Source organism: Nelumbo nucifera, chromosome 5 (genome assembly GCF_055504915.1).
Source record: "Nelumbo nucifera cultivar China Antique chromosome 5, China Antique-T2T, whole genome shotgun sequence".
NCBI classification, from domain to species: Eukaryota; Viridiplantae; Streptophyta; class Magnoliopsida; order Proteales; family Nelumbonaceae; genus Nelumbo; species Nelumbo nucifera.
Window position 1 is genome coordinate 79314018 of NC_142653.1, and position 23966 is coordinate 79337983.

Below are 23966 nucleotides of genomic sequence, written 5' to 3' on the forward strand. Positions count from 1 at the left end.
ATAACAGAAAAAATTTATTGAAACAAAAAAAAGAAGATCAAAGGGGTTAAAAGGATCAATGGAAACATCCATTTGATAACAGTTCAAAGATCAAACTTATGTTCTATCAACTAATAGGCCTCTCTCACTTACGAAGGAAATGCATGGAATCAAACTTTTAGTCCAATCAATCATACTTTGCTACTTATTTAACCAGCTGATTTTCTTAAATATTTTTAAAATTCCAAAATAGGATATGTTACAATTTATACCATTAAATTGAATAGTTTTCTACCACTTCATATGGTCTTTCCAATGAAAATTCAAAAGTATTTTACAGACCATTTGACATTCAGCATAGTCCATTTTCAAACACTTGCTTCTTGTATGTCTAGCTTACTCATTATTAGGAACACTTAAGTTGTAAGTCATGAATCTAGTTGATTAATTCAAGTTGAATTAAAAGATACTAGATGATATCGAATTTCTTAAACAGTTATTTTTTTATTTGAATTGGGATTATTAATTATATCATTAACTGTGTATAATGTACTACTGTAAGAAAAAGGACAAGTAACAAATCCTAAAGGCCCTGACAGAGACAAACCCAAGGCCACCAAAGGCCTCATGAATATTAAAGGGAACCTACCAAAAAAAATGCAAAAACACGCCAATGGTGGTCAAGCATACCCTAATACAAGATGCTTGGCTTCAGAGCCTCTAGAAAAATGTTATTGTTGATATTTATTTAATTTGTGATTGAAATTAATTATTTTGTTCTTTGTCTTTGAAGAAAACTGAAGAGAAGAGAGTTGAGGGTTCGGCAATGAGGGTCTGAGAAGAGGGTTTCGAACTCATGCTCTCTCAACCCCCTAACATTGTTTTATTAGATATATTTGAATAATTACAAGGAGGCCCTTAGTTGGGCAAGAATTTACAAAGAACTTAGTATTGACAGGATGGGCCCAGAATAAGGCCCATTATAGAAAAGAAACATAAATAACAAGAAAGAATAAACAACCTACAACCTATAGGCCATTCGGCCCATCTTCTCTACACTCCCCCTCAAGCTAAGCATAGATGTCAATCATGCCAAGCTTGCTGGTATCATGCTGAAGTTTTGCCTTGGGAAAGCCTTTGGTGAGAAGATCTGCCAATTGTCCTTCAGATGTGATGAAAGGAAGACACACTTCACCCGAAGAGACCATTTCCCTAATGAAGTGTCGATCAACTTCAATATGCTTGGTTCTATCATGTTGCACTGGGTTGTGAGCAATGTTGATGGCAGCCTGATTATCACAGTACAACATCATTGGCTTGTCATATTCAACTCCAAGTTCTTCCATCAAAGATTTTAGCCATAATAATTCAGAAACTCCATGTGCCATGGCCCTGTATTCTGCTTCAGCAGAAGACCGAGCAACAACCGATTGTTTCTTGCTTCTCCAAGAAACAACATTACCAGCTACCAACCTGCAATACCTAGAGGTAGATCTTCTGTCATCATTGTTCCCGGCCCAGTCAGCATCGGTGTAGGCTTCAAGTTTCATGACCATGCTTGGCAAACAGAATACCCTTTCCTGGGGAGCCCATCAAATAACATAGGATTCTCTCTGTAGCTGCCATATGAGTGTCTCGGGGAGCATGCATGAATTGGCTAATGCAACTGACTGCATATGCAATATCTGGCCGAGTCATGCATAGGTACAAAAGTTTCCCAAGAAGTCTCTGAAAGATTCCTTTGTCTTCTAACAAAGTCCCTTCTGAGGCTGAGAGTTTATGACTCGTATCAATAGGAGTAGCAACTGGTCTAGCGCCCATCTTTCCAGTTTCAGAGAGCAAGTCAAGAACATACTTCCTTTGGAAGATAAGAATCCCATCCTTGGATCAAGCCACTTCTATGCCAAGAAAGTATCTCAATTCCCCCAAATCTTTAATCTCAAACTCTGTATGGAGAAAAAATTTTAGATCATGAATTCCTGAGGCATCATTACCAGTCACTATAATATCATCTACATACACAATGAGGTATACTGCCAAAGGTCCACTCCTCTTCAGAAAAAGAATATGATCGAACTGTGTCTGCACATAACCAAAGTTAACAAGTGTTGTTCTAAATCTCTCAAACCATGCTCTAGGGGACTGTTTTAGTTCATAAAGAGATTTCTTCAGCCTGCATACCTTCCCTTTCATATCAGTTCCATACATCCTTGGAGGAAGAGACATGTAAACCTCCTCATGTAATTCACCATTCAGAAATGCATTCTTCACATCCAATTGATAGAGGGGCCAATCAAAGTGAGCAGCTAAAGATAGAAGAACCCTCATAGATGTCATCTTGGCAATAGGTGCAAAAGTCTCTAAATAATCAATCCCATATGTCTGTGTATAGCCTTTTGCAACCAGCCTGCCCTTGTACCTTTCAATGGTGCCATCAGCTCTGTACTTGATAGTAAAGACCCACTTGCAACTAACAGGAACCTTCCCTTCAGGCAAATCCACCACTTCCCATGTGTCATTCTTGTGTAGGGCATCGATTTAAGATCTCATAGCATCCCTCCATTCTGGAATCTTAAGAGCTTCTGACACAGACCTGGGAATAGGATGAGAAGCAACAGAGGAGAGAGGCAAAGTATGAAGGTGAAAGCAAACTGTAAGAAAGGTGCATGGAAATGCAATGTGCAGTGCACTTCCGTTTTCCTTTTCTAACAGCAATGGGAATATCAAGGTCAGGGAAGGATGAATCCAAAGGTGCTGAAACAGTACCTGTTGTCTCTTCTGTGACTGGAAGTGTATGAGGCTCATGTGTTGTAGGAGAAACAACCTGCACATTTCTGGATCTTTGCCTTTGATACACCTTGGGAATGAGGATAGGACGAGGAGGTAGAGTACTGGGGCAAGGAGAATGGAACGATTGATCCACCCTTGATACATTTGAAGGAGAGGCAGACAGATCAAGAGACTCAACAGGGACAGGAAGAGGAAGAGCAAACACCTATGTCAAATCCCCCCCCTGTGGACAATGTCCTTCTGGAGAGGAACCATAAAAGGGGGAAAGCTCATCAAAGGTGACATCCATTGAGACATACCGATTGCCAGACTTTGGATCAAAACAACAATAACCCTTCTGTGTGGGGGAATAACCAAGGAAGATACACTTTTGAGCTTTGGGTTCAAATTTATGCCTTTGGACACTTGGAACATGTACGTAACAAGTGCAGCCAAAGACACGAATAGGAACAGGTAAAAGGTCCTTGTCCGGATGAAGAAGAGTGAAGGGAGACCTAAACCCCAAAACCCTGGATGGCATGCGGTTTATAAGGTAGGTAGCAGTAAGAACAGCATCACCCCAAAACCTGGTAGGAACATGTGAGGCAAATAAGATACTTCTTGCAACCTCAACAATATGCCTATTTTTCCTCTCAGCAACCCCATTCTGTTCTGGGGTCCTAGCACATGAGCTTTGATGAATAACCCCCATGTCAAAAAGATAGCAGGATAGGTTTTTCTCAAAGTATTCTTTTGCATTGTTCGATCTAAAGATTTTAATCCTGGTATCAAATTGGGTTAGAACAAATTCATGGAATTGTTTTACCAGTCTTGGAACTTCATCATGGGATTTCACCAGGAATATCCAAGTGAACCGTGAAAAGTCATCAATAAATAGGATAAAATATTTGTAGCCACCCATGGAGGGTAAGTGGTAAGGTCCCCACATATCAAAATGCACAATATTAAAAGGAACAAAAGATATTTTATTGCTCAAAGGATAATTGTTTCTACAATGCTTTGACAATTCACAAGACTCAAATGAAGACTGGACAAACTAATTCCCTTAAACAGTTCAGGGAATAGATGATTCAAGGCAGAAAAAGACAGACGACCAAAACGACAATGACACAACATAATCCGACTAACAGACTTTGAAGAGACAGATCCGAGAGCAACATTCCCAAGATGATCAGTGCATTGTCCCTGAGTATCAAGCAGGTATATTCCGTTCGCCTCATGGCCACTCCCAATCACCTTCTGAGACTCCAGATCCTGAAAAACACAGTAGGAAGGAAAAAAGGTTACACAACAGTTTAGTGGCTTGGTTAAACTACTCACAGACAACAGATTTGTATTTAGTTTAGGTACATGAAGGGCAAAAGGTAGGTACAAGGAATCTGTAGCCTTGATGGTTCCCTTACCAGAGATAGGGGCAAGTGAACGATTAGCTTAAGTGATTTTATCAAGTCTAGGAAGTAAGTCATATGAAACAAACAAGGTAGACAGATTGGCCATATGGTCAGAAGCACCTGAGTCAATAATCCAAGGGATCTTGAGATTACCTGAAGAGGTAGCATGATTGGCAGAAGCCCTTATACCTGAATGAGCAAATGCTGAAGCAGTAGAATTTCCTGAAGGGTTGGAAGGAGAGGTCACATCACTCAGCCGACTGATCATCTTCCCAAACTTTTCATATTCTGCTCTCATGGATGCCAACTGTGCAGAAGCAGACATCTCTTCACTATCAGGCCCAGCAGCTATATTTGCACTTCCTGATCTTTTACTATCATGTTTTTTCTGAAACTGAATGGGAACAAGATTAGGATGTAACTTCCAACACTTGTCTTTGGTGTGCTTCGGCTTCTTGCAGTACTCACATATAACTTCTTTCTTTCCTATGCCACTAGAAGTTCCAGCATTCCCTTTAGGTTTACTCCCCATATTGGCAAAGTGATCAATAATATCAGCCCCTTGAACCTGGACAACCCTTCTGCTCTCTTCACTACTCACCAATGCATAAGCTTGTGACAAAGAGACACACTCCTTGGAAAGAATATTCTGTTTTGTGATATCATATTCTGGGTTTAGTCCAGTTAAGAACTCAAAAACCCTGTTCCTTTCAACCAATTTTCTGTAGGTCTCTGCATCATTGGTGGTGTCCCAAGTTACAGCTCTATTAGGTCAATCTCTTGCCATAGGGACTTCATGTTAGACAGTTTTGTATGCCCTTAGCTTCAATCAGAATGATGTACATTATGAGTTTATTGTAAATGAATAAAAGTACATATTTGATTCATGTTCCCTTGGTATGTTTCTGTGTAATACCCTTAAACTGGACACTTAATGAGACTCGTGTTAGTTTAGAATGTTCACAGCCAGTGGATCGGTCTGGGGAGACCTATCCTGATAAGGCTGACACTGTTGTGCCACCAAGTCGGTTGGGGTGGCCTATCTCAGCTGCCAGGGTGAGACCCTAGGCACATACAGTGTAGGATTAATTGAATCTTTGAACTGGACTAGATTTCCAGTATTGCCCTGGACCTTGGAGATTGTTAGAATGTTAGAGTGATGTTCGGCTGATAAGAGTTCTTATTAGCCCATTCTTATGTTTAACTTATCTTGTAACTGGGCTTGTGTTAATGGGCCTAATCCTGTTTAATGATTTAAGTCATCTGGGTGTCCCATCACTAATCAGGGGCATCCCAGTAATTTCTTGTACCTTGTACTATATTCATCTATAAATAAAGAACTGGTCGACTGGCTAGTACAGTTCGACATTTTCAGCATCTCTTCTTCTTCTCCTCTTCTCTGCTACTTCAACTACAGTGGTTCAGCTTTCAGAGATTAATGGGCAAAACTGGAAACTTACACCCGACCCCTAGACTCGATTATGGTACTGCACTAGGTGTCGGATTGGGCTGTCTTTGATGTACCAATCAGTGAAATCCTTAGCGGGGGTCAAAACCTGGGTATGTTGGGACAGTCTGAGAATTCATCTGAGTGGGTGATCATAGTGACAGGATCAGCCCCTTTGTCGGACAAAGGTAATGATCGGGGATGCACTCTCACTGATGGAAACCAAGACTACCGGCAGCCGATTTCAATCGTTGAGATTTGTTTTGCAAAGTATTTTTATATGAGATATAAAAGTATATATATTTTATGGTTTCTAAAATGTTTGCAAAAGGTTTTAATTCCTGGGATCCATATAAGCAGAGAGTGCAACACTGTTCCTTGCAGCCGAGGGAGAGGTCATCTCTTGTCGGGCAGTGTTTGATCATTATGGGCTGAGAGGTTGAGTGTAAGACCATTGAGGGCAATACCTGATGGGATAATCTTGCATCTGCCCACAGTCCTTGGGTGTTACAAGGTGGCTTGGCCCAGGGACCACTTAGGGTAAGTGTTGGGCGCATAGAGCCCATTTGATGGGTTTCAGGGGGTGCACTGTCCATAGTAGTGTATTCGGCCAGGCCTTGTAACAAAGGCTGGGCCGAACCCATGTGGTTGATGTGTAGATCAATGTTTGGGTCCCACGCCATACAAGGAAGCCCAACTGGGCAGCAGTTTGGAAGGCTAAGTGAGCTCACAACCTTAATGGGCCTAAAGCCCATTTCGAACTGGGCTGATTTGATCAGTTTAAATGAGGGGCGGATCTAGGATTAAATCAGTTGATAGGATTGGGCCTTGACCCTATCCACTCATAGAGTCCAAGATCTAAATAAGATTTAGATCTAGGAGCCTCCTAATAGGATTAGGAGATGACTGATCTAATCTACAGATAAGATAAGGGTTCTTCCATATCACTAAAGGGACCTCCAATCCAAATATGATTTGGATCAGCAACTCCTTATGGGATTAGGAGCTGATCCCTTTAAGCCTATAAAAGGAGGAGGGGGCGGCAGCCTTTATACACACAACAGACAACACAGAAAGGTCTCTAGTCTTCAGAGCTGAAAATCACAAAAGAAAGATTTCTGCAATCTCTGCAAAAGTCTTTCTTACTCCTTCCTACCGCCGCCAGACCTACAGTTCGATCTCCAACTTTGTGAGAGAGATCAAGATTCGATCTTGATATAAGCCCTTTGTGAAAGGACTGATTGCAAGCAGGGCTCACGTGCCATCCAGTTATTCTTACGAAGGATCAGGTTCTTGGAGAACGCTGTTGATTCTGCTCCATCCTACACTGCGCCATCTTCAGTGGGAGCAGTCTTTGGATCCTTCCTTGGGTGTGAACACCTCCATTGAGAGATAATACTTCTCTGTATCAGGTATACCTCTCTCCTACTTTTGGTTCAGATCTGGTTCAGTTCATGGTTCAAGATTGGTCCTTAAAAATATGATTTTCTAAATAGGGAATGCGATTCCCAGTTGAAGGGAGAGAAAAATTTTTGAAATTCGCCCCCTTCATTCCGCAAGATTTGGGCGTCCATACGATGGATCTCTCAACCCTGATCATCCCTTCACTTCAGGGTTGAGAAATATACAGCAAGAGGTTTCTCTCCTTACCTTAAATTCTTTACATCACTTCTCAATTTATATGCCCGGGCCACATTGAGTTTTTAAGAATAGGTTTCTGCAACACTGTCCCAAATTTCTTTTGCTGAATTCATCCATAGGTAGTGTTGACTGATTTGTGGCTACATTGAGTTCACAAGCCACCCAATGACAGTGTAATTTTCTTGCATCCACTTCTCGTAGGATGGATCATCTTCTGGGGGAGCCTTCTTACTCCTGGAAATGAACCCCCACTTTACTACATACATGAATCTTTACTGATTGTGACCATGCCAGATAATTAGTTCCATCTAGTTTAACTGTGGTCACAGTCAATAAGGAATCACTTGGAGTCCCCTGAACCAGTCCATATTCAGCACCACTTTTGTTTTCAAACTCTGAGGAGTACATCATGTAAACACTCCAAATATGATTTCAGATGACTTCTACAAGTATACTGAATAAGGACAAGCAATAACAGAGTTCAGCCGACCACAAGAAGGCAATACACTGAGTTCAGCCTTCAAGAGGTAAACAGAAACTTCTAGGCACTCAGCCGAAGTACCATTTTCAAATCTGGACTTCAAAGTAAATACCTCTTGGCACTCAACCGAAGTACCCTTTTCACAAACACAGTGTGGGCAATAGAGACAACCCCACTGTCAAAAGAGAAAAGGCCTCAAGAACAGTTCGTACAGCCCCTCAAAAAACAGCCTGGTATAAGCAACAATCCACAGCCTTGTTACAAGGATGTTTCGGCAGTTTGACAGTCCAATAAGGAGTGAAAAACAGCCCAGAAATTTCTGGGTTAAACCAGATTCAATGGCAGCCGAAGGTAGTACAGAACAACCAAAGTTTTTCGGACAGTTCAACAGTCCAAACACATTCGAAAGCAATACAGAACAACCAGAAGAAAACTGAACCCAGAAATCTGAGTGCAACTTACAGTTTCGAACCAGAAGAAAACTGAACCCAGAAATCTGAGTACAACTTACAGTTTCGAGCTTCAACAGAACCGAACTGTTCCTCTTCCCCTTTTTCTTTTCTCTGATTCTTCCTGGCCACCGAACCACTTCTCCAAGAGATTCGAGTCTTGGGCACTTCCAATGACCTCCAAGAATCAGGCAACACGAGTCAAGCTTTCAGCCCTAGGATATTGAATTTCAGGTGTGCTCTGATACCATGAAGAAAACTGAAGAGAAGAGAGTTGAGGGTTCGGCAATGAGGGTCTGAGAAGAGGGTTTCGAACTCATGCTCTCTCAGCCCCCTAACACTGTTTTATTAGATATATTTGAATAATTACAAGGAGGCCCTTAGTTGGGCAAGAATTTACAAAGAACTTAGTATTGACAGGATGGGACCAGAATAAGGCCCATTACAGAAAAGAAACATAAATAACAAGAAAGAATAAACAACCTACAACCTATGGGCCATTCGGCCCATCTTCTCTACAATTTTATTATAGCTTCTTTGTTATTATCTCAGTTTGTCTTCTTTGTTTCTTTCGCTTTATCTCTTACCTATTACGTCTTTTCTAGGATGGGGCATTATGTCCTATTCATTGTAGAGATTACCAAAGTCCCACATAGACAATTTGAGCTAATATATTATCTTGTCTTCTTGTTGTATGTCTTTGGACAAGTAGAGAGTGTGGACTTGGAAGACCTTACGCAAGCAAGAGCTGAGTTAGGCCAGGCTGGGTTGAGCATACACATGCCCGCCCACCATGTTGTGTCATGTCACACACATGATTCCCTTACTATACTTTATTTCTTGTTTTAATTCTTATCCTCAGGATTTCTTGTGGGTTTCTCTCCTTGGGACCCTCAACCTACCTTCAAGCACGTCAGCCTATATAAAGGTAATGTGCAGATGAAGTAAAATGGGTCTTTGTGAGGTTTTGAGTGGTTTAAAGGGGTCTATTGTAGAGACTGGTCATGAAGAAGAAGACCATATCACAAGCATTTTGCTGCATCTCTCTTACTTTTTGGTAATAAATAAAAAATAAAACTTTAATAGCAAAAGAGGAATTACAAGAAAAGGTGATAAGATATCACCAAGAACAAGTTAGGCATGATCCCATTCCCTGCCCAAACCCTCATACAAATAGAGTGTCCCTCATAACCAATTTAGAACCTAATTCTGCCCTAACTTACCCAATTTTCATAGGATATCCATTTTCGAATTCCATGAATTTCTTTTCTTGTAAATTCTTCCTCCCAAAATGAGAAGCCCTAATGCTTTGCTTACTAGGATCCTTGTTTCAACAATTTTTTCCAGATCAATTCTCTCCTCTATCTTCTCTTACTCAATCTAAAACCTCCTCACCCCCATCCTCCTGATCTAGGTCGTCCTTTTCTTCTTTCCACTATCTTCCTCCTTTTATTCCATATACAATCCATTTTATTTTTCTTGCCATTTGGATTCTATTTCCGTCTTACTTTTCTCATTCTTTTCCAGTACCTTTTCAGGGTTAGTATTCTTCTCATCACCCTTTTGTAATCTATATTTACCCTTTACACTCTTTTTCTCATAGACCCTCTTGATATTAGAATGCCCTGCTCCCAGAATTCCACTCTTCAAACAATGAAACACTTGAGCGACATGAATCAAGTTCCCACCAAGATTTAAAATGTTAGTGCCGGTGGAAATATTGGTTGTCCAAATATAGGAAACGTGTCGAAAATGATAGAATATAGTATGGAATTATTGTAAAAACTACAAACATGGTGAAACATTGTAATATATGCAAAAATATAGAATGTTATTCTATGAAATGATAAAAGAAGCATAGGCACATATTTTTAAATTATTATCTTGTTCTAAATCATTAAACAAAGCTAAAAAACGAAGGTTATAAACAAAAGAATATGTTTTCAAGTTGTCCTATAAACCTTAAGATTCAAAATTACATGATATAATGAGTTATAGCAAAATTTAAACTCATAGAAAATGCAAATAGTTCTAATAGATCAACCAAATAATTTATTATACAAACAAAAACTAATATTGAACTTCATGTTTGAAATGAATATCAAGCTCACTCAAAGTGGTAATCATATAAGTTAGGCAGGCAACAACATTGCTACTCTACATATTGTAAAGAGACTGGGCCTAATGGGTCCCAGTATCTTCTCTTGTAATATCTTTTCTTTTCTTGTTGGCTAATAGGCCTGTTATTTCTTTTTGTTTAATCTCTTTATGTTACTGCCTAGCTAGCCGCCCACTTAAGGGCATACTTGTCATTACTCTAACATTAATTCTTAATAAAAAAGGATTAGAGGAGAAAGGGAATATAATTCGAACCTTTCTTCTTCTTCCTTCTCTTTTCGCCATCTTCTTCTCTTGTATTGCTGCTCTTACTTCTCTTCTTCCTTTTTTTCCCTCTAATCTTCAAATTTACACCTAATATTTGAGGACTGATTTACATCTTGGTATCAGAGCAGGTCTATTTCTTCCTTTTTTTTTTCTTCTTCCTCTTTTCCCATACACCCTTAGATTAAGAGAGTGTATGGAGAGATAGGTTCTCTATAGTTCAGAGGATCTCTGGCCTAGTTGGTAGAGGGTTTGGAGAGTTTAAATCTGTATGGATATTGCCAAGAAGTGGTGTTGTTCTGTTGCTGCCCAAAACCCTAGCCGATTAGAGATTTTCGAAGGTACAGGTAAAGGTGAAGCTTTGGGTGTGGCGCTCTGTGCTTGGGAGGTGTCTTTTGACTCCTAAAGAAGGGCGGTTCAAGTTTGGAAGAGATTGGGAAGCTCTGGTAAGAGCGGCTGCATCTTCTTTCTTCCTCCCAAATAGCTAGACGGAGTAAAACCCTAGTTTTCAAGCATCTGGGTTCTGGTTTGACTTCAAGTAAGTTTATATAGACAAAATTTCTGGTTCTTTCATTTCCATTTGATTAATGGAGCCATACGGAAGTGAGTCCAAGCAAGTGCTAGTTTCCAACCTTGGCTCGGTAGATTCCGTTTTGACTGGTGTGACCACAATCAAGCTAGATGGGACAAATTATCTTGCTTGGGCACAGTCTATAAGAATTTATGTCTGTAGTAGAGAAAAACTCGGGTATCTACAGGTAGTAAAGTGAAACCCGAAGAGACAGACCCTGAATTTGAGAGATGGATGCAAGAAAACTATACTGTCATAGGATGGTTGGTCAATTCTATGCAACCTCATATAAGTCGGCATTATCTCTGGATGTCTTCGGCTAAGGAGATATGGGACAGTGTTACTGAGACCTATTCACAGAAGTTGAATGTAGCCAGAGTCTATAAGTTGAAAAGTGATGTGAAGAACCTAAGATAGGGAGAGAAGAGTGTAGCAATCTACTACTCTATACTGAAATCCCTATGGCAAGAAATTGATGTTATGGAGACAGTTGTATGGGAGAGTAAGAATGATGCTGAAATGTATAGGAAGTTGGTGGAGAGAAATAGGGTGTTTGAATTTCTCACTGGACTCAACTCTGAGTTTGACATCATTAGGAAAAATATCCTGGCTAGAGATGAGGTTACTCTTTCCCAGGCATATGCTATGATAAGCAGTGAGGAGAGTAGGCGGCAGGTTCAGTTGCAGAGTCCACCTACAGAACACTTTGCACATGCTGGAATAAAACCAAAGGGTCCTACTATGTGAATATTGCAAGAAACCGAGGCATACAAAGGACACTTGCTAGAAGCTTCATCCTGAGCTTCTTCTTGATAGGTTTAAGAATAACTCTAAGAAAGGCAGTCAGGTAGGAAAGCCTAAGACAACTAATGTTGCTACAGTACCTGAAGGAGGAAATAAGGAGAGTGAAGAAAAATCAACCATTGAGCAGTTGGCAGCAATGAAGGCGGATTTTGAAAAGTATGGGAGGCTACTAAATCACTTGGAAGCTACTATTTCTTCATCTCACTCTTCCAACAACACATCATCTTCATCTGCATTTTCTCACTTAGGTATTCGTGCTTCTGCAAATCATGCTTTAGTTTCATGTAATCATAAAATCCCTTAGATTATTGATTCCGGTGCATCAGACCATATGACCAGCCTGTCTAATCTCTTCTGCTCATACCACCTTCTCTCTGGCAAAGAGAAAATATCCCTTGTTGATGGGTTTCTTGCTCCCATTTCTGGTAAAGGGGATATAAAGACCTCTGACACCCTTTATTTATCCTCTATCCTTCATGTCCCTAAACTTAACACAAACCTTTTATCTGTTAGCAGCTTAACTAAATCCATGAATTGCAGCATAACCTTTTTTCCCACTCATTGTATTTTTCAAGACCTACAATCTCAGAGAATGATTGGGAGTGGCCATGAGGCAAACGGAATATACTTGCTGGACACACCGGATAGAGCTTTTGGACCATCTCATGGAGTTGCCTTAGATTCAATTTTGTTAGAGTTTATTAACAAAGTCTTGTTATGTCACTTTCGGTTTGGTCATTTGTCATTTTCTGCTTTGAGCCATTTGTTTCCAGATATGTTTAAGGGAGTGTCTTTATCGAGTCTTCATTGTGTGTCATGTGAACTGGCAAAGCATTGCATACATTCTTATTCAATAAGCAATAAAAGATCTCTTTCTCCTTTTCATATTGTTCATTCTGACGTGTGGGGGCCATATCATTTTCCAACTATGGGGACTTACAGGTACTTTATCCTTTTTATTGATGACTACTCTCGTTACACTTGGATTTATCTCATGAAATCCAGGGATGAAGTACCAGCTATTGTGCAAAAATTTCATGAACTCATCCTCATCCGGTTTAACACTCGGATCAAAATATTCCGTTCTGATAATGCTAAGGAGTATTTTGAGAAAACCATCTCCGCCTATCTTGAAACTTTTGGGGTTGTTCATCAAAGCTCTTGTTCCTACACTCCACAACAGAACGGGGTGGCGGAAAGGAAGAACAGACATGTGGTTGAAGTTGCCAGATCCCTCTTGTTTGCATCCCTTGTTCCTATAAAATTTTGGGGAGATGTTGTTCTTACTGCTACTTTTTTATCAACCGTATGCCCTCCCGGGTCCTCAACTTCAAAACCCCCTTTAGCCTTCTCTTCCCGGATGAGGATATTTTTTCTCTTCCTCTCCGTGTTTTTGGGTGCACTTACTATGTGCATGTTCATAGGGAAAGCTATTCTATTTGCCAAACATGGACACATGAAGCTGGAAGCTTTTACTGATGCTGATTGGGCAGGATGTATTGATGATAGGAGATCCACCTCAAGTTATTATGCTCTAGTCGCTGGGAACATTGTGTCATGGAGGAGTAAGAAACAGTCTGTAGTTGTTAGATCCTCAACTGAAGCAAAATACAGGGCAATGGCACATGGTGTGTCAAAATTACTGTGGCTACGATCCATTTTAGAAGAATTGGGGGTTGACTACGAGAAGCCAATGATGTTCTACTGTGACAACCAAGCAGCTATCAACATTGCACATAATCCTGTTCAACATGACAAAACTAAGCACATTGAGGTTGATAGACATTTTATAAGCGAAAGAGTTTCCTCAAGAGAAGTTTGTTTGCCATTCATCACATCAGACGAACAATTGGCTGATATCTTGACCAAGGGAGTTCCAAGAGGGAAAATGACACACTATATAAGCAAGCTGGGCATGATTGAATCTATGCTCAGCTTGAGGGGGAGTGTAAAGAGACTGGGCCGAATGGGTCCTAGTATCTTTTCTTGTAATATCTTTTCTTTTCTTGTTGGCTAATGGGCCTCTCTTAATGAGTCTGTTATTTCTTTTTGTTTAATCTCTTTATGTTACTGCCTAGCTAGCCGCCCACTTAAGGACATACTTGTCATTACTCTAACATTAATTCTTAATAAAAAAGGACTAGAGGAGAAAGGGAAGATAATTCGAGCCTTTCTTCTTCCTTCTCTTTTCGCCATCTTCTTCTCTTGTACTACTGCTCTTACTTCTCTTCTTCCTTTTTTTTCCTCTAATCTTCAAATTTACACCTAATATTTGAGGACTGATTTACATCTCATATCTACAATATTGTCACCAACTTGTATTATAATAATATCTCTTGTACTAATCATGGTGCTGGTAGTGTTCACTAGGGGATATGTCGATACTAGTAAAATTTCATGTCACTACCCATGGAAATGGAAATATGTTGTGGAAATATTAGGAAATTTGTGGACATTTTAACCCATGTTTCCTATTACTTATTCCCTTGGATTTTTCCAAAATTTCCATTGTTCTAGAATCGTTACAAGTCCCATCCATTCCGACCACCCTCTCCCATTATCTTTTATTTTTAAGAAAAGAATGAATACAATGTCAAATATACCCTTGATAGGCAGTTGTTGCAACTTAAAAAGAGAGAGAAAAAACTACTGCTCAACAAACTTCTAACTAATGGAATGTGGTCCCAACATGCTAACTAAACAAAACAAACAAATAACCATAGGATCCTCAACACTCCCCCTCAAGCCGAGAGTAAATGCCACACATTCCCAACTTGCACAAGTCATGTTCAAGCTTGCTCTTCGTAGCTCCCTTGGTAAAGATATCAGCCAGTTGTAAGTCAAAAGAAACAATATGATAGGCAAACTTCACTAGCTATTATCCTCTCTCTTATGAAGTGTATATCAACCTCAATATGCTTTGTCCTACCATGCTGGATTGGATTATGGGCAATGTTGATTGTTGCTTGATTATCACAATACAACACCATACGTTCTTCAGCAACAATCCTAAGCTCACCTAATAAGGACCTAATCCAAAGAAGTTCCAGGACACCATGTGCCATAACTCTGTATTCTACTTCTGCACTTGACTCTGCCACAACTGGCTACTTTTTACTTTTCCATAACACCATATTCCCTCCTATAAAAATGCAAACTCTTGATGTAGATCTCCTATCATCTAGGCGCCATGCCCAATTTGCATCTATATATGCTTCCAGTTTCAAGTGCCCATGATCAACAAATAACATTCCCCTACAGGACGTTTCTTCAAGTATGCAAGAATCCTATCAATAGCCACCTAGCGCTGAATCCTATCAATAGCCATCTAGATGGGTCATGCACAAATATGGTAGTCAGCCCACCATCCTCTAATAGCTCCATACATCCTTTACCAAGTCACCATTTGAACCATTAATCTTGTGGTTCTAATCAATAGGAGTAGGAGTATCAACTAGGTCAACTCCTAGCTTTCCAGTTTCCTATAGTAAGTCCAACACACACTTCCTCTAGGATATGAATATCCCATGTTTGGATCTTGCAACCTCAATCCCTAGAAAATACTTCAGCTCACCTAGATCCTTGATTTCAAATTCTTGTAGTAATGATTTCTTTAGTGCATCATTCTCACTCAAGCCATTCCTTGTAACCACAATATCATCCACATACACAATCAGCACCGATATAAGTGAACCTCTCATTTTCACACAGAGTGTATGATCTGACTGAGTGTGTATGTGTGTATATCCAAAACGAATCAAAGCTCCCCAAAACCTATCAAACCATGCTCTAGGTGACTACTTCAAGCCATATAAGGACTTCTTCAATCTGCAAACATTTCCTTCTACATCATCATAAAAATCAACTAGAAGGTCCATATACACTTCCTCCTACAAATTACCAAAAAGGAAATCATTTTTTACATCAAGTTGGAAGAGCAGCCATGAATAAGTAGCTATCAATGACAAGAGATTCTAAACTGAACTCATTTTAACCACCAGTGCAAAGGTCTCTAGATAATCAATTCCATAGATCTATGTATACCCTTTTGCAACTTGTCTTGTACCTTTCTATACTATCATCAACCTTGTACTTCATAGTGAATTCCCACCTACATCCAACTATCTCCTTCTCAACATGTAAATCAACTATTTCCCATGTCTGATTTTTAATCAAAGCCTCCATTTCCTACTGCTTAGCTATTCTCCACTGGTTTAGAGAGAGCCTCACTAAAATTCCTGGGTATAGATACATAATCAAGGGAAGAAAGAAAGGTGTGGTAGGCAAGTGATAGGCTACTATAAGGATGGTGTGAGATACAATGAATTGTACACTTTCTCTTTCCCTTACGAAGAGCAATGAGAAGATTAAGATCACATGCAACATGGTACCATAGCTGATTTGTCAATCCCAAACTACCTCATCATAACATTTCTCCTACTCTCCTCTCCATACACAAAAGAATATACTCGAGAAAGAGACACACTTTCTCTAGAAAGAATGTTTTGTCTTGCAATATCAAACTCAGGATTAAGTCCAGCCAAAAACCCAAAACCGTTATTCTTCTCTACCAACTTCTGATAAGTGGTTGCATCCTTAGTACTCTCCCAAACAACAGTCTCTAAGTGATCTATCTCCTACCCAAGGGTCTTCAGAGTAGAAAAGTACATACTACATAGAAAGAGGTCTATCTCCTTGCCTTGTATTAATTATTTGGTTCCTCAACTAACAAGCTCTGGCCACATTATGCTTCTAAGAATAAATCTTAGTTATTCCATCCCAAATCTCCTTGGCAATATCAACCCATTAAAAAAAATTACTAATATGAGGTAACATAGAATTACATAGCCATCACCATGTAATTCTCTAGCACCCACCAAGAAGAATTTGTATCAGGTTTCTACTCCTCTCCAATAATATATTCCAATTTTCCACGTGCACCAAAAGCCATCTTGGCTGATTGTACCCATTCCAGATAGTTTGTACCATCTAATTTAACTATAGTGATAATCCCATATCCAAAAGGATCACTGGTATTTCCTACACCCAGGTCGATTTCTGTTCAACACTACAGTCCACCATATTAAGTATGTGTTTGGTTCCGTGGGCATTTATGGATAGAAGAGAAGAGAAAGACAAAATTTGTGAGGGAGCAAAAGAAGAGAAAGAAGAGAGAGAAGGAAGATAAGCCAAAAAATGCTGGCCGCCCTCTCCCATTATCTTTTATGCTTAAGAATGAGTACAATGTCAAATATACCCTTGATAGGGTGGCTGTTACTAACAACTTAAAAAAAGAGAATAACTATTGCTCAACAAACTTCTAACTAATGGACTGTGGTCCCAACATGGTAACTAAACAAATCAAATAACTAAAACAACAAATAATCATAGGATCCTCAACAATATGCAAACAGATTATTGGAGTGATTCGGTTTCTACTCCTTTTGCAAGCCCTCACTAATTAATGGAAAACCTTCCCTTCTAGATTCCAATGACCCTATCTCCTCATCATTTCCAACAAACCTAGTACTCATCCACTCCCATTTGTCACCATCCTCAATTCCTTTTCTTCTAGTTAAAGCTCTCTTTTGATGCTTGAAGATGATACCTCTCTTCCCTCTTACCGCCCTGACTTTAAAACATCACTTTCATTGAAACTACATTGAAGTGCCCTTCAAACTCACTTCCCTCCTCAATGAAGATGACAGAGGGCCAAGCTTACAGTCCCTTGAGCTATTTTCTTCCCACCCAACCGTGTTCCTTTTACTTGGCACCCCTATCACCGAAGAATTCAATGAATTCCAACTACTACGCCTCTCCACAAAAGAAACACTCGAGTAAGATGATGATGGACAGAAATTACTGTCCACCATCATCCCCTTATTAGATGTCACGTGCACCTTAAATGGGTCATGTGCTTCCCCTGGACTTAAGTTGCATACCTGTCCCAACTTTTTCTTATCAACTCTCCACTTTTGAGCCAACAATTCAAAGGCCCATTTTCACTCATCCTTGAAGTCCCCACATGATCACTTATTGTGTCACATGACAGGCCCTAGAATCTCAAATCCAACAAAACAGCTTGGTTCAACCCTGGCCCCTCCAGTGGACCAAGAATTTGACAGCCCCCCCCCCCCCCCCACTCAAAACCCAAGCATATGATCTTCCATAGGATGGATCTTGGCTCACTCCTATTACAGCCTCATGCCATTTCAACTCCCCTTGTATGATTTCAAAATTCAAAATTTTTTGTTCAACACACCCACCTGTCGTTACCTGAGCATAGGATCTGGCACTTGCCTCCCCATCTACTTTTTCCATAGAAACCTGACCTTCCATCTACCCAACACTTTTCTCTGTTTCATCTCTCTTATATATGTTCTCCCTTTCTAAGGTTATAATTTCATCTACCACTAACCTCATTCCTTCAATTTTTCTATGACTTTGAGCACAGATAGCATCTAGTTCACTGCTTTGGGTTGTGAATGTACACCTCACCAAACTTGGAGCAGTTGTACTTGTATCCTAGAGGTCAATTGCCAGTTCTCTTTAGCACCATTGAACTTGATCCTAGAGGCACTTAAATTGTTTTTAAGGAGAACAAACTTTAGCCGTGCCTCAACTTTTTAACCATTAAGTTTTCTGTTCTTATCCTTTTGCAAATTACTTCCACATAATAGGATATCTCCTTGTTGGTTTGTTATACTGATATTCTCGTTATCATATTTAGATATATCCATGGTTCGCAATATCAACAATATTTGGAAATATATCCCCAAAATATCCCCATTTTCTAGGTGGCAATACGAAATCTTTTGGAAACCATTTTTTTTCCAAATAATCTCAATAGTTTGCTGACATGTCCAAATAATCTCAATAGTTTGGAAACCATTTTAGAACATTATTAAAATCTGTTCAGTATGTCATTAATGTAGAGAAGATGGGCCGAATGGCCCATAGGCTGTTTATTCTTTTCTTATTATTTATGTTTTTCTGTAATGGGCCTTATTATGGGCCCATCCTGTCTATATTATGTTCTTTGTAATTTCTTGCCCAATTAAGGGCCTCCTTGTAATTATTCAAATCTATCTTAATAAAACAGTGTTAGGGTGCTGAGAGAGAGAATGGTTCGAAACTCTCACTCTCAAACCCTCATTGCCGAACTCTCAAGCTCTACTCTCTTCAGTTTTCTTCATGGTATCAGAGCATACCTGAACTTCAATATCCTAGGGCTGGAAGCTTAACTCGTGTTGCCTGATTCTTGGAGGTCATTGGAAGTGCCCAAGACTCGAATCTCTTGGAGAAATGGTTCGGTGGCCAGGAAGAATCAGAGAAAAGAAAAAGGGGAAGGGGAACAGCTCGGTTCTGATTTGAAGCTCAAAATTTTAAGTTGTGCTCAGTTTTCTGGTTATTTTTTGGGTGTGTTTGGACTGTTGTAGTGTCCGAAACTTCTGGGTTGTTTCTGTACAACTTTCGGCTGCCCTTTAATCTGGTTTAACCCAGAAATTTCTGGGCTGTTTTCACTCCTTCTTGAACTGTCAAAACTGCCGAAATATCCTTGTATCAAGAGCTGCGGATTGTTGCTTCTATTTGGGTGTTTTTGGGGACTGTACGAACTGCTCTTGAGGCTTTTTTTCTTTTTTGACAGTGAGGTCGTCTCTATTGCCCTCACTGTGTTTGTAAAAAGGTCTTTTCAGCAATACTGATTGGTATTCACTCTTCTTGGCTATTTCTTTGGTGATTACCTTCAAGTCCCTGATTTGAAAAGGAACTTCAGTTGAGTGCACAGTGCCTAGAAGTTTTTGATTACTTCTTAAAGGCCAAACCAAACTGTTTTTTGGGTGACTCGTGTAGAAGTTTCTGCTTCAGTCTTAGTTCTCACAACTTTTGGGTGTAATTTGGCTTTGCGTATTGCCTTCTTGAGGATAGTTGAACTCAGCCCTTGCTCGTCCTCATTCAGTATACTTGTAGAAGTTATCAGAAATCATATTTGAAGTGTTTACATGATGTACTCCTCAGAGTTTGAAAACAAGAATGGTGCTGAATATGGACTGGGTCATGGGACTCCAAGTGATTCCTTATTGACTGTGACCACAGTCAAACTAGATGGAACTAATTATCTGGCATGGTCACAACCAGTAAAGATATATGCATGTAGTAGAGGAAAGTGGGGGTTCATTTCCGAGAGTAAGAAGGCTCCCCCAGAAGATGATCCATCCTACGAGAAGTGGATGCAAGAAAATTACACTGTCATTGGGTGGCTTGTGAACTCAATGCAGCCACAAATTAGTCAACACTACCTATGGATGAATTCAGCAAAGGAAATATAGGACAGTGTTGCAGAAACCTATTCCCAAAAACTCAATGTGGCCAGAGCAAATAAATTGAGAAGTGATGTAAAGAATTTAAGACAAGGGGAGAAACCTCTAGCTGTATATTTCTCAACCCTGAAGTCTCTATGGCAAGAGATTGACCTAATAGAAGCTGTAACTTGGGACACCACCAATGATGCAGAGACCTACAGAAAATTGGTTGAAAGGAACAGGGTGTTTGAGTTCTTAACCGGACTAAACCCAGAATATGATATCACAAAACAGAAAATTCTTTCGAAGGAGTGTGTCTCATTGTCACAAGCTTATGCATTGGTGAGTAGTGAAGAGAGCAGAAGGGTTGTTCAGGTTCAAGGGGCTGATATTAGTGATCACTTTGCGAATATGGGGGTTAAACCTAAAGGGAGTGCTGGATCTTCTAGTGGCACAGGAAAGAAAGAAGTTATATGTGAGTACTGCAAGAAGCCGAAGCACACAAAAGACAAGTGTTGGAAATTACATCCTAAGGGTTGTTCAAGTTCAAGGGGCTGATATTAGTGATCACTTTGCGAATATGGGGGTTAAACCTAAAGGGAGTGCTGGATCTTCTAGTGGCACAGGAAAGAAAGAAGTTATATGTGAGTACTGCAAGAAGCCGAAGCACACAAAAGACAAGTGTTGGAAATTACATCCTAATCTTGTTCCCATTCGGTTTCAGAAAAAACATGATAGTAAAAGATCAGGAAGTGCAAAATGTAGCTACCGGGCCAGATACTGAAGAAATGTCTGCTTGTGCACAGTTGGCAGCCATGAGTGCAAAATATGAAAAGTTTGGGAAGATGATCAGTCAGCTGGGTGATGTGACTTCTACTTCCAACCCTTCAGGGAATTCAGCTTCCTCTGCATTTGCTCACTCAGGTATAAGGGCTTCTGCCAATCATGCAACCACTTCAGGTAATCTCAAGATCCCTTGGATTATTGACTCAGGTGCTTTTGACCATATGACCAACCTTTCTACCTTGTTTGTTTCATATGACTTACTTCCTGGACGTGATAAAATCACTTTAGTTGATGGTTCACTTGCCCCTATCTCTAGTAAGGGAACCATCAAGGCTACGGATTCCTTGTTCTTAACTTCTGCCCTTCATGTACCTAAACTACATACAAATTTGTTGTCTGTAAGTAGTTTAACCAAGTCTCTAACTGTTGTGTAACCTTTTTTCCTTCCTACTGTGTTTTTCAGGATCTGGAGTCTCAAAAGGTGATTGGGAGTGGCCATGAGGGAACGGAATATACCTGCTTGATACTCCGGGACAATTCACTGATCATCATGGAAATGTTGCTCTCGGATCTGTTTCTTTTGAGTCGATTAGTCAGATTATGTTGTGTCATCGTCGTTTTGGTCATCTGTCTTTTTCTACCTTGAGTCATCTATTCCCTGAACTTTAAAAGGGAATTAGTTTGTCTAGTCTTCATTGTGAGTCTTGTGAGTTATCAAAGCATTGTAGAAACAATTATCCTTTAAGTAATAAAAGATCCTCTTTTCCTTTTAATATTGTGCAATCTAATGTGTGGGGGCCTTACCACTTACCCTCCATGGGTGGCTACAAATATTTTATCCTATTTATTGATGATTTTTCTCGGTTCACTTGGATATTCCTGCTGAAATCCCATGATGAAGTTCCAAGGCTTATAAGACAATTCCATGAGTTTGTTCTAACTCAATTTAATACCAGGATTAAAATTTTCAGATCTGACAATGCAAAAGAATATTTTGAGAAAAACCTATCCTGCTATCTCTCTGACATGGGGGTTATTCATCAAAGCTCCTGTGTTAGGAACCCAGAATAGAATGGAGTTGCTAAAAGGAAAAATAGGCATATTTTTGAAGTTGCAAGAAGTATCTTATTTGCCTCACATGTTCCTACAAGGTTTTGGGGTGATGCCGTTCTTACTGCTACCTACCTTATAAACCGTATGCCATCCAGGGTTTTGGGGTTTAAGTCTCCCTTCAATCTCCTTCATCCAGACAAGGACCTTTTTCCTGTTCCTCTTCGTGTCTTTGGCTGCACCTGTTATGTACATGTCCCAAGTGTCCAAAGGCATAAGTTTGAACCCAAAGCTCAAAAGTGTATCTTCCTTGGTTATTCCCCCACACAGAAGGGTTACTGTTGTTTTGATCCAAAGACTGGCACTCGGTATGTCTCAATAGATGTCACCTTTGATGAGCTTTCCCCCTTTTATGGTTCCTCTCCAGAAGGACATTGTCCACAGAGGGAGGATTTGTCACAGGTGTTTGCTCCTCCTCTTTTTGTCCCAGTTGAGTCTTTGGATGTGCCTGTATCAAGGGTGGATTAGTCGTTCCATTCTCCCTGTCCCAGTATTCTTCAACCTCTACCTCCTCATCCTATCCTCAATCCCAAGGTGTATCAAAGGCAAAGATCCATAAATGTGCAGGTTGTTTCTCCTACAATACATGAGCCTCATACACTCCCAGTCACAGATGAGACAGCAGGTACAGTTTCAGCACCTTTGGAGTCATCCTTCCCTGACCTTGATATTCCCATTGCTGTTAGGAAAGGAAAATGGAAGTGCACTGCACACTGCATTTCCAAGCACCTTTCTTACAGATTGCTTTCACCTTCATACTTTGCATATCTCTCTTCTGTTGCTTCTAACCCTATTCCCAAGTCTGTGTCAGAAGCTCTTAAGATTCCAGAATGGAGGGATACTATGAGATCTGAAATCGATGCCCTACACAAGAATGACACATGGGAAGTGGTGGATTTGCCTGAAGGGAAGGATCCAGTCGGTTGCAAGTGGGTCTTTACTATCAAAAACCGAGCTGATGGCACCATTGAACGGTACAAGGCCAGGCTGGTTGCAAAAGGTTATACACAGACATATGGGATTGATTATCTGGAGACCTTTGCACCTGTTGCCAAGATGACATCTGTGAGGGTTCTTCTATCTTTAGCTGCTCACTTTGACTGGCCTCTTTATCAATTGAATGTGAATAATGCATTTCTGAATGGTGAATTACATGAGGAGGTTTATATGTCTCTTCCTCCAGGGATGTATGGAACTGATATGAAAGGAAAGGTATGCAGACTGAAGAAATCCCTTTATGGACTAAAACAGTCCCCTGGGGCATGGTTTGAGAGATTTAGAACAGCACTTGTTAACTTTGGTTATGTGCAGACACAGTCCAATCATACTCTTTTTGTGAAGAGGAGTGGACCTCTGGCAGTGTACCTCATTGTGTATGTAGATGATATTGTAGTGACTGGTAATGATGTTTCAGGAATTCATTATCTAAAATATTTTCTCCATACAGAGTTTGAGATTAAAGATTTGGGGGAATTGAGATACTTCCTTGGCATAAAAGTGGCTCGATCCAAGGATGGGATTCTTATCTCCCAAAGGAAGTATGTTCTTAACTTGCTCTCTGAAACTGGAAAGATGGGTGCTAGACCAGTTGCTACTCCTATTGATACGAGTCATAAACTCTCTGCCTCAGATGGGACATTGTTAGAAGACAAAGGAATTTTTCAGACTTCTTGGGAAACTTTTGTACCTATGCATGACTCGGCCAGATATTGCATATGCAATCAGTTGCATTAGTCAATTCATGCATGCTCCCCGAGACACTCGTATGGCAGCAGTAGAGCGAATCCTATGTTATTTGAAGGGCTCCCCAAGAAAGGGAATTCTGTTTGCCA

The 23966-nt window shown here is 40.1% G+C and overlaps 1 protein-coding gene across 12 annotated transcripts in view; it reads right to left on the bottom strand.

Moving 5' to 3' along the window:
* Positions 1-23966, bottom strand: part of LOC104593872 (glutathione S-transferase zeta class-like) — a 98283-nt gene that overhangs the window by 21915 nt on the left and 52402 nt on the right. The gene's annotated exons all lie outside the window — the stretch shown is intronic.